The sequence below is a fragment of the Orcinus orca genome, chromosome 4 (assembly GCF_937001465.1).
Source record: "Orcinus orca chromosome 4, mOrcOrc1.1, whole genome shotgun sequence".
Taxonomy (NCBI): Eukaryota; Metazoa; Chordata; class Mammalia; order Artiodactyla; family Delphinidae; genus Orcinus; species Orcinus orca.
Window position 1 is genome coordinate 75,989,576 of NC_064562.1, and position 16,819 is coordinate 76,006,394.

The window sequence follows — 16,819 nt, forward strand, 5'->3', positions numbered from 1 at the left end:
ACAATTTTTCTTTGGCCCATGCCTGCCATTACCATTAATTATCTGATGAATCTATACTTATCACAAACTGCTTTTAACAAGTAAGGTTTGTTAGGAAGTTTATATTTCGCAATGTATTTTTCATTTCTTTTTTTTTTTTACTTTACTTGATTCCTACAATAACCCTGTAAAGAAGAATCCATTGAACCATTTTCAAATAAGTAGACTGAAGCTCAGACAGATACTGAGTAATATGCTCAGCATTATGAAACACAAATGGTAAAATGGAAACTAAAACCCCTTCAGCTCCAGGTATAGTTTCTTCATTATAACTGCGTCTTTTCTTCTCATTCCATATATACTCTGATTGCCATCTTTCATGTGCCCATTGATGTAACTACCCCCTGCACACTAATGGTGACTTTTTCTGGACTTCACACCTGTATTTTCAAAGCCTCATGAGAAATTATCCTAATGTCCTGCTGACACTACAATGGAATGTGTTTTAAAATGATTTAGTAATCTCTTTTCCTGCTTCAATCTCTGTCTCTTTAACAGCATCACTAAGCACTTACTTATTCAGAACAGAAACTTAAGAATCATCCTTGAGTTCTCACTGCTAAACCCTCACTGCACATTTCCATATTGAAACAATAACCAAACTCTGAACCGTTTTCTCACAGATTTTCTCCTCTTGGTCTATAGGTTTTCTAAGTTTTTTAAGTTCCCTGTGAACAGTTACCTAAACCATTGAAAAGATTAACTGATTTCACTGTTGGCAACATTGTTTTCTACCTTACATATATGTTATAACACCGTACCACCTGATTTATTTTACTAAATTATTATATCACTTCACATTTAAAATTAGGTTTATCATGTTCTATTTAATATAGTATTGAAATTTCTTAGTAAATAATAAAACATACTTTACAATCTGGGTTAAATTTTACCTTTCCATATTTCTTATTACTTGTTTACTCCTTATCTTCTGCTACCTACCTAAACCTAAGCTCTGGCTGGTGCAAATGTTTGCTATTTTCCAAATGTATGTGTCATAACTTTATAAAAATTATGTATTGACATTTACTGTGGTCCAGACACTGTTGCAAGCACTTTAAATGTTTTAACACATTTCCATTATCTCGACAACTTTTTGAGATAGTGAGCATTATATTTCAAATTTTATAGGTTAGGAAACTGCCTTTCAGAAGAGTTAAATAACTTACCCATGGACACACAGCAAATGTCTTGGACTGAGGGTTTGAACGTAGTAGGCTGCTTCCAAAGTCTATTCCCTTAACCACCTTTTTAAACTTTACTGACACTGTTTGAACTATATTTTTTGCATCAAGATTTTTTTTTTTAACTCCCTTACCCCTTTCGCCTAAGGTTTGTCTCTTTGACAAACTCCTTCCCATTCTCAGAACCTGTTCAAACTGTATTCCCTGTTCTAGCTCAGCCTGTTCACAAAGCAAGCAAATATAAAATTTCTCTCTTATCAGTGGGTATATGAAGAACCATTATAACTTCCACAGCTCTACATCCTGGATTTTTCAGGACAACAATATTACAAATATTGCATTCTATTGTTTGACCATATGTCCAAATTTTTGTTTGAGAACGCTTGATCTAATGCAGCATTATTTCATAGCCTAACTGTTAGTGTTTACATTTATTTTTCTCCTATTGATGAAATTCTTGAGAATAAATATTCTGTTTCACTTATCATAATCTACTTCAGGCCTAACTCAAGGTAGGATCTCAAAATTAATAACTGGTTTGAAATATAGTGAGTACTCTATTTTTATGCTTCATGGTAGATATGGCACTATTTAGTCTTTATAATTCTGGGACAGGGGGAAAGAGATATATTATCATCCATGAAGTGGCATGAGGAAAAAAATATTGAGTAAAGGGAATTTTGATAGAGTGAGACCTACATTTGCAAATATCTGAGGAAAATTACTTGAAAAAAGTGATATTCAAGTTACACTGAACTCTGAGATGTAGCATATTAATTGAGATATTTACAATAACTTTATCCTAATACATTCTCAACCCAAATATGTATTTAATGATAAACCAGCTATAGAGCTCTGATTTTCCTACCTTACATGCTGTGTTGAAGTGAATATGCCTATGCTCATTATGAAAACACAGCATGACCCCAGTACACTAATTTGAGCTTATATTAGTGGGATTTTTCTGTTTTTGAATTTTGGGATTTTTTTTTTTTTACTTTTCAAGCAAAATGGGTTTATTCAGGAACAGCAAAGAATTACAATTTTGGATATGCAGGCTATAGAAAAAGCCAAGGTGAGTCTAATAAACAAAGAAGAGGAAAGTTATTTTACAGAGTAAAAAGCTGAAAGTTGGGAGGGGTTTTTTGAATGAAAGGAGGAAAGCAGGAGTTCAGGGAGATGATGGGTTCTCATGGGCCTAGTAGCTGGTGTAGTCCATTTCCTGTAGCAGATACAAGCACATCTTTCCTGTTGAGGCCTGTAACTGATGATTCTTTCCTGATGATGATTCTTCCTGTTGAGGTCTCTAAGCTACAGTCCTTCCTGTATTGACCTTGAGTGGTACTGAGTGAGACCTCCCCCTTCTGGCATCTCAATTCCATTTTATTTTATTTATTTTTTAATTTTTTTAACATCTTTATTGGAGTACAGTTGTTTACAATGTTGTGTTAGTTTCTGCTGTATAACAAAGTGAATCAGCTATATGTATACATATATCCCCATATCCCCTCCCTCTTGCATCTCCCTCCCACCCTCCTTATCCCTCCCCTCTAGGTGGTCACAAAGCACCGAGCTGATCTCCCTGTGCTATGTGGCTGCTTCCCACTAGCTATCTATTTTACATTTGGTTGTGTATATATGTCCATGCCACTCTCTCACTTCAACCCAGTTTATGTTTCCCACTCCCCATGTCCTCAAGTCCATTCTCTACATCTGTGTCTTTATTCCTGTCCTGCCCCTAGGTTCTTCAGAACCTTTTTTTTTTTCTTAGATTCCATGTATATGTGTTAGCATATGGTATTTGTTTTTCTCTTTCTGACTTACTTCACTCTGTATTTCAGACTCTATGTCAATCCACCTCACTAGAAATAACTCAGTTTCATTTCTTTTTATGTCTGAGTAATATTCCATTGTATATATGTGCCACATCTTCTTTATCCATTCGTCTGTTGATGGACACTTAGGTTGATTCCATGTCCTGTTTATTATAAACAGAGCTGCAATGAACATTGTGGTACATGACTCTTTTTGAGTTATGGTTTTCTCAGGGTATATGACCAGTAGTGGGATTGCTGGGCCATATGGTAGTTCTATTTTTAGTCTTTTAAGGAACCTCCCTACTGTTCTCTATAGTGGCTATATCAATTTACATTCCCACCAACAGTGTAAGAGGGTTCCCTTTTCTCAACACCCTCTCCAACATTTATTGTTTGTAGATTTTTTGATGATGTCCATTCTGACTGGTGTGAGGTGATACCTCATTGTGGTTTTGGTTTGTATCTCTCTAAAGATTAGTGATATTGAGTATCCTTTCATGTGTTTGTTAGCAATCTGTATATCTTCTTTGGAGAAATGTCTATTTAGGTCTTCTGCCCATTTTTGGATTGTGTTCTTTTTTGTTTTTTGGTTTTTTTTTGATATTGAGCTACCTGAGCTGCTCATATATTTTGGAGATTAATCTTTTGTCAGTTGCTTTGTTTGCAAATATTTTCTCCCATTCTGAGGGTTGTCTTTTCATCTTATTTATGGTTTCCTTTGCTGTGCAAAAGCTTTTAAGTTTCCTCAGTTCCCATTTGTTTATTTTTGTTTTTATTTCCATTTCTCTAGGAGGTGGGTCCAAAAGGATCTTGCTGTGATTTATGTCATAGAGTGTTCTGTCTATGTTTTCCTCTAAGAGTTTTATAGTGTCTGGGCTTACATTTAGGTCTTTAATCCATTTTGAATTTATTTTTGTGTATGGTGTTAGGGAGTGTTCTAATTTCATTCAGTTTTCCCAGAACCACTTATTGAAGAGACTGTCTTTTCTCCATTGTACATTCTTGCCTCCTTTATCAACGATAAGGTGACCATATGTGTGCAGGTTTACCTCTGGGCTTCTATCCTGTTCCATTGATCTATATTTCTGTTTTTGTGCTAGTATCATACTGTCTTGATTACTGTAGCTTTGTAGTATAGTCTGAAGTCAGGGAGCCTGATTCCTCCAGCTCCATTTTTCTTTCTCATGATTGCTTTGACTATTCAAGGTCTTTTTTGTCCATACAAATTGTGAAATTTTTTGTTCTAGTCCTGTGAAAAATGCTATTGGTAGTTTGATAGGGATTGCATTGAATCTGTAGATTGCTTTGGGTCGTAGAGTCATTTTCACAATGTTGATTCTTCCAATCCAAAAACATGTTATAATTCTCCATCTGTTTGTATCATCTTTAAATTCTTTCATCAGTGTCTTATAGTTTTCTGCATACAGTTCTTTTGTCTCCTTATTCCTAGGTATTGTATTCTTTTTGCTGCAATGGTAGAATTTTGGGATTTTGTACCTACTATCTATGAACTGAAAGAAATATTTTTATTTTTTTACATGGTCAACATACTCCACTGTGAACTGTTGATAACAGTGGTACAAAATCTATTTAATCAGTTCAGGAATGATAAAGGCCAACATAAACTTTAAACCCTCTAAACAACATGAAGAATTACTTTTTGAAAAAGTAGATGATTTCTCAAACTAGGTTATCAAATGTTGGAATATATGGCTGCTTGGAGACCTTTTTAAAATAATGGACAATTTACAATTACCATATTAGTTCATTATTCAGATCCTTATACAAATTTTAAAGTAGAGAAAGTCTTCTTGGCTATCACTATCTTAGGTTTTTGTAACTTTCTTTTATGTAAGGGTGTGATCAATAATATCAGTTTATAGTGATTTTTCTCTGCAGAAATTTTTATAAGATACTTTGGTGGTTTCCTATATCTTTAGCACTTAAAAAATGAATAGTGGCTTCTGATAATAATAGAAGATGATATTTTGGAAAGAAATCACATTAAATCTCTCTCTCAAAATATACATATAAATAGGTAATTGTTAGCTGCTCACTGAAATCCATGTTTTCTTCTTCTGTTTGATGCTTCCTAGGTCTCCTTCTGTTGCTTGTGGCCACATGACTGAGTTTTAGACAATGGGATGTGAAAGGCTGTAATATGCATCAATTGTAGACTCCACTCATAAAAACTTCTTTTGTGTTTTTCCATGTTCTTTTCCACTTCTAGCTGGAATGGTGATCAGGAACACCATGTGCCTAAGAAAAGGAACTTTTGTTAGCCTATATCTCTTAAAATCAGAATGGAGGAGAAACACCTGCCAAACTAATTTGTCCCCAGTTTGTGTGTACTTTCCCTAGATGCTTCTGAAAATACATGCAAATAGTCTTTATAGTTTCAAATACTTGTTGTTTATTATATGGAGGAATAGACTAACACTAAAAAATTTATCCAAAAAATATGTAGAGACCTTATTTTGACTATCTCTACACCTTGGGTTCTTCTTGATTTTACTGGGTTGTATAGACTAAGTCCATTTTTTGTTCACTTACCTTCAGTGATTGTTTTATTTGTTCATTTGATATGCACATCATCATTAGGTACATATTGTGGGAATGGCTTTTAGTTTCCAAGAGCTGAATATTTGAACCCATTATTTCCTCCCTCTATTTAGATGTACCCATTCGTAATTTCTAGAATGGAGGCCTTCTTAGAGTGATAATTTATACACAGCTGAAAAGTGAAGACTCTCGAAATTCAAAACAGGTTCACTGAAACCAGTCACATTCCTGGAGAAATAATCTCCCAGAGTCAATAACATTTCCCTAATTTTAGTGTTTTCTCACCTTATCACATACTGATGGCATTTTATGAAGAAATTTTCTATTAAACTTTGAATTCCAAATTTTCTAGGTATGAATTTCAAATCTCCTATCATTTAAACCTGGTATATGATCTAAACAGGACTTGACTTTCACCTGAAAAGCAAATTAGCTTCTATATTATATGGAAAGAGCAAGTTAAATATCATGGAAGAAATAGGATTCGAACAGGTTGTGTATTTTAATATGCTAAGTATAGTGCTAAGCCTTTGGTATTCAGAGGGACACAGATCCAAGATGAGAGGTCTCTTCATAGTGCTCTTCTGTTCCACACTTATGCACATACCATCTGACCCATGCCCAACAGCTCCAGTACCATTTTCTCACGTGGAATCAAAGCAGGACCTATTAACTTTGCATCTGCACTCTCTCCTGAGACTATTCTACTGGAATTAAGTGAATATCTCTCTCTGTATTTAAGAGTGCAAGTTCTGGAGTCAGCTTATCTCTGTTAAAACCCCAAATCTGCCATTTATGAGTTGCCTAGTAAAACAGGGAAGATAAATGTTACTACTTCATAGTTTATTGCAAGGGTTACATCTCATAATCCATGTGAATATTTTTGGATATCATCTTGAACATGGTAAGTGTTCAATACACTTGAGCTATAATAATAATTTTTATTTTTCATATATATATCCCAAAATATAAGCTGACACATGCTTTACCTTTTTATTACAATCTAATTTACAAAATTATACATATCAAGTTTTTGAATGTGCTTCACCACAACCCTTGGGTTTTATTTAATGAATAATTCATTAATTTCTATTCAGTCGTGGTACACTAAAAAGGAGGGACAAATAGAGTATGGGATTAACAGACACAAACTACAATATATAAAATAGATAAGCAACAAAGATATACTCTATAGCACATAGAATTATAGGATACCTGGTATCTTATAATAACCTATAATGGAATATAATCTACAAAAATACTAAATCACTATGCTGTACATCTGAAACTAATACAGTGTAAATCAACAATATTTCAATAAAAAAGAAGAAAAACTAATCAATAACAAAAAATACATCCTAAATTTTCTAACTTGGAAGATTATAATTTTTGTCATCTAGACTCACAGTATTACTAATTTAAGATTTACCTTAAATTTACCTTATGGTCTTTTAATAATTATCTCAGTTAACATTATGGGCATGATATACTTTCTCCTACTTTATAAAAGGACATTTTTTATTGTAGAAACAACGTAGAAGCAACAAATTTAAAGTAATGTTAGCCATGTCAATTTAATATCCTTTTTATCTTATGACTATAAGCTGATAAATCATAACATTGTTTTCTGAAATATAATAACTTTCTTGGAGAGTGTAAACATGAGGTATATAACGAAGTGTAAATTTAAAAAGGCAAACCATGTGTACAGTGATATTGTCTATTGTTTACATGGTACTTCAAAAGATATTCAGATACTACCAAGTAAGTCTAAATTTATGATTTTTGAGGTTGTTTTATTTATACTCTGGACAAAAACCTCAGTATTCATAGTTTGAAACTGTCACATTTCCTCAGAATTGTCTTCAGACTTTATGATATGTATATAACATGAGAATGGTCAGAGTAAAATACATTGAGCTCCTTAGAGTATATATAAACCAAAAACAAATGCCGTGAAACTGCAGTGTCTTAGGACTGTGTTGCACTAATAGAAATCTGTACATTTGATATAGATTTATGAAACTTAAAAAAGGTCTAAAGAAGATAATTTAACCTTCTGAATATCTATGGGTATATGTACATTTAATACCATTAATATAGAAACACATTAGTTTGTATGTTATATCAATGACTAAACTTTATTAGAATACGAAATTTTTTATTGTGTTAAGCTTCCCAAAACTTGTAGCTTTCATTTGTTTCCCCAGAGCAAAAGTTAAGCTTGGCATACCTGAGAATTTTTATCATTCTTATATGTATTCCATTAGCATTAGCTTTCTGTACACAATCTCATGTGAAGGTATCATTTTTTTTGTAACTTTTTATTTTATATTGGAGTATAGTTGATGAACAATGTTGTGTTAGTTTTAGGTGCACAGCAAAGTGATTCAGTTATACGTATACATGTAGCTATTCTTTCTTAAATTCTTTTCCCATTTAGGTTGTTACATAATATTGAGCAGAATTCCCTGTGCTCTACAGTAGGTCCTTGTTGGTTATCCATTTTAAATATTAGAGTGTGTACATGTCAGAGTGTATCTTTAAAATATTATGGAGGGGGCTTCCCTGGTGGCACAGTGGTTAAGAATCTGCCTGCCAATGCAGGGGACATGGGTATGAGCCCTGATCCAGGAAGATCCCACGTGTCGCAGAGCAACTAAGCCTGTGTGCCACAACTACTGAAGCCTGCGTGCCTACAGCCCATGCTCCATAACAAGAGAAGCCACTGCAATGAAAAGTCAGTGCACCACAAAGAAGAGTAGCTCCCGCTCGCCACAACTAGAGAAAGCCTGCACGCAGTAATGAAGACCCAACGCAGCCAAAAATAAATAAGTTAAAAATATATATATCATGGAGAACTCATTTGTTAACTATCTATTAGAATGAGTGCTTCAGTATTCCATGTTTCTTTTGAGTTTATTTAGCCCCAAAGGGAAATTTGAAAATACATTTGTTCTAATCAGTCTGCATACACACAGAGTCTACATACGCATACGACACTGCCTTGCCTATGGAAAATATTTGAATCCTATAACTTCAAAGTAATCAAATCAAAGTACACCTCAAGGGAAATCATCGTGAACCTTAAATTGACTTCACTGACTTGAATGTGGCCAAATTACTTTTTCTTGTCTAGTAAGCATCATATTTTTCCATTTTTATTGGTTTCTATTGTCAATTATATATGTGCATATATGTACATACATATATATATTTACACAGAGAAACACATAACATCTCAGTGATATACACAAAAATCTCTGAAGGTTGAAATACAGATTCAAACACTTTCCAGAACTTATGAATTGGAATCCAAAATTAAACAGAAGATTGAAATGTAGTTAATATCATAATTGTTCTTACTTTTGAGTCTTGAATTGTGTTAAGTTAAATTTTGAAATGTAGTATAGAATGTAGCAGTTTAAAAGGAGTATTGCTACACTTTTGAACTCCTATGATCAAAGGAGGAGAATACCAACATGAAAAATAAATAAATAAAACCTTATCATAATACAAATTAATAAATGTTACCCAAAACAAATATTCAGTAAAAGAACTACATAAACCAGACGTATACAAATAGAAATTGCATAAAAGCACATAAAAATGTTAAACCTCGTTAGTAGTCAAATTAATGCATAACAAAACAATAATGACTTTTCATTTTATCATTCAACTATCAAAACAGCAAAGTTTAAGGGATTGTGCTTTGTTTTGGCTAGAATGTTCTGATAAACATTCTCATGTTTTTATATTTCTTTTTGGAAATTTGAGAATATTTGTCAAGGAATCTGAAAATATTCATACCAAATATTTTTCTAGGAGTTAATATTCAGGAAATAATTATAGGGAGAACCTTCAAGATGGTGAAGAAGTAAGACATGGAGATCACCTTCCTTCCCACAAATACATCAGAAATACATCTACATGTGGAACAACTCCTACAGAACACCTACTGAACTCTGGCAGAAAACCTCAGACTTCCCAAAAGGCAAGAAACTACCCACGTACCTGGGTAGGGCAAAAGAAAAAACAGAGACAAAAGAATAGGGACAGGACCTGCACCTCTGGGAGGAACCTGTGAAGGAGGAAAAGTTTCCACACACTAGGAAGCCCCTTCACTGGCAGAGACAGGGGAGGGTGGGGGAAGCTTCGGAGCCACCGAGGAGAGCGCAGCAACAGTGGTGCGGAGAGCAAAGCAGAGAGATTCCCGCACAGAGGATCATCGGTGCAGACCAGCACTCACCAGCCTGAGAGGCTTGTCTGCTCACAGGCCGGGATGGGTGGGGGCTGGGAGCTGAGGCTTGGGCTTCGGAGGTCAGATCCCAGGGAGAGGACTGGGTTTGGCTGTGTGAACAGAGCCTGAAGGGGGCTAGTGTGCCACAGCTATCCGGGAGGGAGTCTGGGAAAAAGTCTGGAACTGCCTAAGAGGCAAGAGACCATTGTTTTGGAGTGCATGAGGAGAGGGGATTCAGAGCACCGCCTAAATGAACTCCAGAGACAGGCACGAGCCGTGGCTATCAGCGTGGACCCCAGAGACGGGCATGAAATGCTAAGGCTGCTGCTGCTGCCAACAAGAAGCCTGTGTGCAAGCACAGGTCACTATCCACACATCCCCTCCCAGGAGCCTGTGCAGCCTGCCACTGCCAGGGTCCTGTGATCCAGGAATAACTTCCCCAGGAGAACAAATGGTGTGCATCAGACTGTTGCAATCACAAGCTGGCATCTGCGCCAAAGGCATGCTTCGCATTCTGTAACCCTTCAACCACTGGCCTGAGTGAGCCAGAACCACCTAATCAGCTGCTACATTAACTCAGTCCTGTCTGGGCAGGGAACAGACACGCTCAGGTGAACAACACGCAGAGGCAGGGCCAAATCCAAAGCTGAACCACAGTAGCTGTGCAAAGACAAGAAAGGGAAATTTCTCCCAGCAGCCTCAGGATAGCAGATTAAATCTCCAAAATCTACTAGATGAACCCTGCATCTGTGGAATACCTGATTAGACAACGAATCATCTGAAAATTGAGGTGGTGGACTTTGGGAGCAACTGTAGACTTGAGGTTTGCTTTCTGCATCTAAGTTCTTTCTGGTTTTATGTTTATCTTAGTTTAGTATTTAAGGCTTATTCTAATTGGTAGAGTTGTTTATTGATTTGGTTTCTCTCTTGCTTTATTTCTTTATATATATATATATAAAATATATATATATATAATTTTATAATGAATTACTCTTAAATAATTAAATGTCATATGATAGCATATAATTAAGAGTAATTAACAGCTTTTTTTTTTTTTTTCTTGTGGAACGCGGGCCTCTCACTGTTGTGGCCTCTCCCGCTGCGGAGCACAGGCTCTGGACGCGCAGGCTCAGCGGCCATGGCTCACGGGCCCAGCCGCTCCGCGACATGTGGGATCTTCCCAGACCGGGGCACGAACCCGTGTCCCCTGCATCGGCAGGCGGACTCTCAACCCCTGCGCCACCAGGGAAGCCCAATAGCTCATTTTTTAAAAAAGTTAGAAATGATTGTAAAATATATGTTATAAAAATGATAATATATATTTTACATAATATATTCAATATCATGTAGATTACCTTCCTAGTGCTACCATAACAAATTACTACAAATTATCTAGCTTAAGCCAGTTTTGGTTCCTTTTCATAGCTCTGAGGCAGAATCTATTCCATATCTCTCATCTAGCTTCTGGAGGTTGCTGGCAATACTTGACATTCTTTGGTTTGTAGCTGCATCATTCCAAGTTTTGCCTCTGTCTTAACATGGACATCTTCCCGTTGTGTGTGTTTGTTTCCTTTTGTCAAAATTTCCCTCTTCTTATAAGCACATTAGTCATTGGAGTTATGGCCCACACTAACTCAGTATGACCTCATCTTACCTTTATTACATCTGCAAAGATCCCTCTTCCAAATAAGGTCATATGAACAACTACTGGATAAATATGAATTTGGGGGGACACTATTCATCCAGTACAGCATGATTAATAAATGTAAGCATAGATAAACGTACTGTGCGTAAAAATATGTCCTTAAATGATATACATCACAGTGTAAAATGTATCTATATCTTAGTAGTGTAATTACAAGAAACGTGTACATTTTTCTTCCATGATATTCTGTATTTCAAAATTTTGTAGATTATTTTTATTTTAAAAAATCTTTTAAAAGTGTTCCTATTTCTGTTACTGCCTATAGCAAAATATCTGGTATCATACATATTTTCTCACTGTGAACAACTAGAAAACTGAACAAGGTATACAAAGAAATTATGTTTTCAGATATTGGATAATAGGTAGCACACAACAGTGATCCGTGCAAGAAAGGAAACAGGTTAGCCTGGCAATCACTTTAGCCTTCAAACTGAGGGTAATTTCCTGCTTCCCATGAATGCCCAAGGTAAGCAAATCATGGTGTTCTTGCTGAGAGTTTGAGGAAAATGAGACAGCTGGAATTTGTAGGATAGATTATCAAGAGGAGAAAGATACACAGAAAATTATTTTTAGAATTTCAACTATGGATTCACTACCATTTCTGTCTGGATGTCTTTAAACTCTAAATGGAGGTACATTTATGCATTGGCTTAGCTGAAGTTTCACAGAGAAAGGTTCCACAAGAACAGGCAAAGACCAGTTACTGGATCAAGAACAACTACCAGGCAGCGTAAACTGAGTGTATCATACAGCTCATGCAGGGCCAGTGGCATTTGAGTTCTGAGGAGCGAGATTGAAGAAAACTATTTAAACAATCAAGGTGTTCAGTAGGAACCACATGGTCAGGCTAGCATGTAATGGTTAAACTAACCATATAGTAAAGTCTACTGTTAGACCCATCTTCTGAAAAGCATAAAAAAACCATCTTCTGGCCACATGCCCTGATGTGGTCAAACTTATTGACAAGCACCTTAACTGCCAGCCAAAACAAAACACAACACTTGTTAGAAACACGCAGTACAGTCTCCACACTATTCAACATAATGTCACAATGAGAAGCATCCAAGCAAATTAAATTAGACATGTGAAGTAGCAGGAACATTTAAACCATATTGGGGAAAGGGGGTGCAATTCAGTTAAAAAATAAAAATATTATAGAATTAATAGACACACTTAAAAAGATTATTATAAATATGTTCAGGGATTTAAATGAAAACATAATGAAAAAATTAAAGCCATGAAACAAATAGAACTTCTAGAAATGAGAAAAAAAACTGAAATAGTTCATTTAATGGTCTTTGTAGTATATTATACTCTTAAAAAAATTAATAATCCTGATAAAATAGCATCATAAATTATACAAGTTGAAAGAGTTTAAAAGGCCTAAAATAATAAGCAGAGACTCAAAAGTTGTAGGAGCTAAACTAGTCCTTTAATATAGGTCTCAGAAAGTGGTGTACAAAATACATATTTGATAAAATAACTAATTTTTTCCTCAAAATTTGATGCAAGTTATAAACCCATGATTCCAAGAAATTAAGCAAACATTAAACAGGATGAATACAAAGAAACCCACATCAATAGACAGAATAATAAATTCAGTGAAAAGAAGTGATAATTAAAAAACTTTTTAAAGTACTTATAATAATGAGACCTATTACATAAAAATAAACAAATATAAGTATGCAACAGATTTCTCAAGAGAAATAGTGCAAGTCAGGAGACAGTGAAATAACACATTTAAACATCTGAAAGGAAATAACATCTGTATCTCCAAAAAATGAAGTAAAAAAAGGCATTTTCAGGTAAAATAATTACTGAGAGAATTCATTGCTAAATATTTTAACAGACATTTCATAAGAGAAGGTATACAAACGGTTAATAAATATATGCAAAAGATGTTCAAAATTATAATTTAATTCAAAATCCTGTTATCTGTGAAAAATCCAAATAAACGTAATTAAGTATCACTACACACACACTAAAGTAAGGCTAAAATTAAGATGACTAGTAACTAAGTGTTGCCAAAAGTGTGGAGCAACTGGAACTTTCTGTTATGCAGATGGTGTGGAGAATGCTATAACCACTTTAAAAAAGAGTTAACAGTTTTTTTATTTAAACACACACACACACGCAATTAATATGTCACTCAGCAATTCCACTTGTAGGTAATTACCAACGGGAAGTGAAAATACACATCCATAAAAAGAATTTTTTGAAGTATTTAGAGAAACTGGGGAAAAATCAAATTTCCACCAAGTGTGAATTAATAAACAAACGGTAGTATATTTATACAATGTTATTACTCAGCAATGAAAATGAAAGGACTGTTGATACACACAAAAGCATGGATACAACTTAAAATCATTTTGATGTATAAAAGAAGATGTATGCAAAGAGTACACAGTATATGATTATGTGTATATAAAGGTCTGGAATTGGTAAAAATAATACACACAGTGACAGGGAGCAGAGTAGTGGCTCATTGTTAAGTATGGTTTAACAATGCTGACACTCCCTAGGCAACATTAAGTTGGTCAACATCTATGAAATAAACTATATTTCATTTTTCAAGAATTTTTTTAGGTTTCTATACTCACTTTTGAGAGGATAACAAACTTTATATGACTAGTTCTGTTGAATCTTGGTATCAGTATTTTGATGATCTTAAATTCTGAATAATTCTCATGTCATTGACAAACTGCAGTTTTTTGTGTGTGTGTGTTTTTTTTTTTTTGCGGTACGCGGGCCTCCCACTGTTGTGGCCTCTCCCGTTGCGGAGCACAGGCTCCGGACGCTCAGGCTCAGCGGCCATGACTCACGGGCCCAGCCACTCCGCGGCATGTGGGATCTTCCCGGACCAGGGCACGAACCCGTGTCCCCTGCATCGGCAGGCGGACTCTCAACCACTGTGCCACCAGGGAAGCCCCAAACTGCATTTTTAACTGTCATAAAAGTATGAGCTCTAGAATCAGACTTAAGAGCATGAGTTCTATAAGATTTGTGTCTTTGGACAAGTTCTTGAAGCTTTCTATCATATGTAAAATGGAGAGTATAATAAGAATTATTAAATTAATGAATGTATTTAAAGCATTTGGAACAGTACCTGGAAGAAAATGTGTCTAAGAAATATACTTATTATTTTCCTATATGTTATATATATTAATATTTAAAAGTGTTTTCTGTTATCTAAAATCTTTTACAATATCTATATCTCTATCTCTCAATCTTTAAGTTGACATCCTAAGTATAATAAATGTTATATAAATATTACTCTGTCGCTTACTGTTACTACTGCTACTACTACTAGCATTGCTATTATAATTTTTTTGGTTTTACATTCAAAATCACTTATACTCACAAAAATATGTTATGGAATTAATAAAAGGCATAACTATGACTTGAACCATGTCTTCTTACTGCAAATTACACATGCTGTCCACCACACTACACTCACTGATCTACAAAATTAATTGGTTCTGAAAAGTAAAATTTTTATGGATGTTAACAAAGCCTATATGAAACTATGTAAAATAGTTGTAGGATATACTAAAGCTAGAAACAGAAAAGATTCTTTATAAACAACCTAGTAATCTGTTTCTTCAATTGCAAATATTTTATAGAATCAAAGGTTTCCACTTCCTAGTCCTATACAGGGTTGTGGGGAAAAATCATATCAGTATTAATTGCAAAACTGTGCGACTGATGGTCATAAACGTTTCTTTGTAATGTGTAAAATCTTGAAGGGCATTATGAATATTATAAGCTAAAATAATGCAAGTTGCTCTATACTAAAACATGTGATTGCTAAGCAACGGGTTTGGGCCAGCACTTTTGTTTGTTTTTATGGTACTTGATTACAGCATTTTTCTTCATAAAATTATGTTGATATTTGCAAAACAGCCAGGGTGAAGAATTTTTGTATGAAATACAAAGAGAGCTAACTGCTTTTCTAAGGTTAGAATAATAGAAATTTCAAAGGTAAATTTCACATAAAAGATTTCATGTTCATCTCAGCTTCTGTGATACAAGCTATGCAAGATCAGATTACTCCATTTCTTCAGCAACTTTTCCTATTAAAGTTATTCTGTGAGTGGTTATTCATTCTGTATTTCTCATCTTCATGATATCATGTAGAGAGAGGAGGGAATAGGGTGAACACAATCAGTTTGAGCAGTTTCATCCTTCACAAACAATATCATCTCATCAACAATATTTAATTTCTTCCATGTGGAAAGTACTCCCCTAAGTTATAAATATAGTGTTCATGGCACAGTCCACCATTTGACTTGGAGACTTAAAGCACAAACATTTGACAAGTTAAATTCATATCTTAATAATAGTAGTACAAGATAGTAAGTGATATGCACTGCTTAGGTTGAAAAGAACGTTAAGAATTAACAGGAGTTCAGAGAAGAGAAAGTGAAAAAGCAAGCAGGTCAGGGTAGTTTGCTTCATGTTTATATGTGTATATGTGTGAACTATGAGCTATTATATGCTATATATGAGAATATAAATATAAATTATATATATATAATTATATATATGTCTTTGTGATATCTATATACATTCTAGTTCATCTCAATTTATCTCAGCATTTCTTAAGTACCAAATGTATATTCCATATTTGTTAAGTGTAAATGTGTAGTGAGGTGAGAAAAGGTGAGAATGATGAGTAACACAAAACAGCTCACTAAAATTGTTAGGTAGGTATATGGATGCACGGATAGATAGATAGATAGATAGGATGGATGGATGAAAGGTCAGAAGGAAGGAAGGAAGGAAAGATAAACTCTTCTTTAGTGTCTCTAACTTGCTAAAATAGAATTTGTTTGAATTCTTTATCAAGATATTTTGTTTATACTTCTCCAAGTTGTCATTTCATTGGCATTGTATATGTCTCATTTACAGTCAACCTTTTCAACTGTGTAAATACTCCCAGGAAAAGAAAAAAATGGTGAAGTATATCTCCAGAAAATGTTAACAGAACTTTTTTTTTTTTTTTTTTTAGATTTTAGCTGTTTCCTTTTATATCTTTTAATGAAGAACCTGAGCAAAAATTAGTCTTTGAAATGACATGAGAATCATTCTAACATTCAGTTTTCCATAAGTGTAACTGGCTTTGTCATCAAAATATAGTTGCCTAAACTATACTGCTCCTCCTTGCTATATGGTTTGGATTTCATGCAAAAAAATCTTATTTTTTCATCTTTGATTTTATATTCATATTGTCAATGACTGTTCTTTGATATAAACAAATAGAGACAGTAAA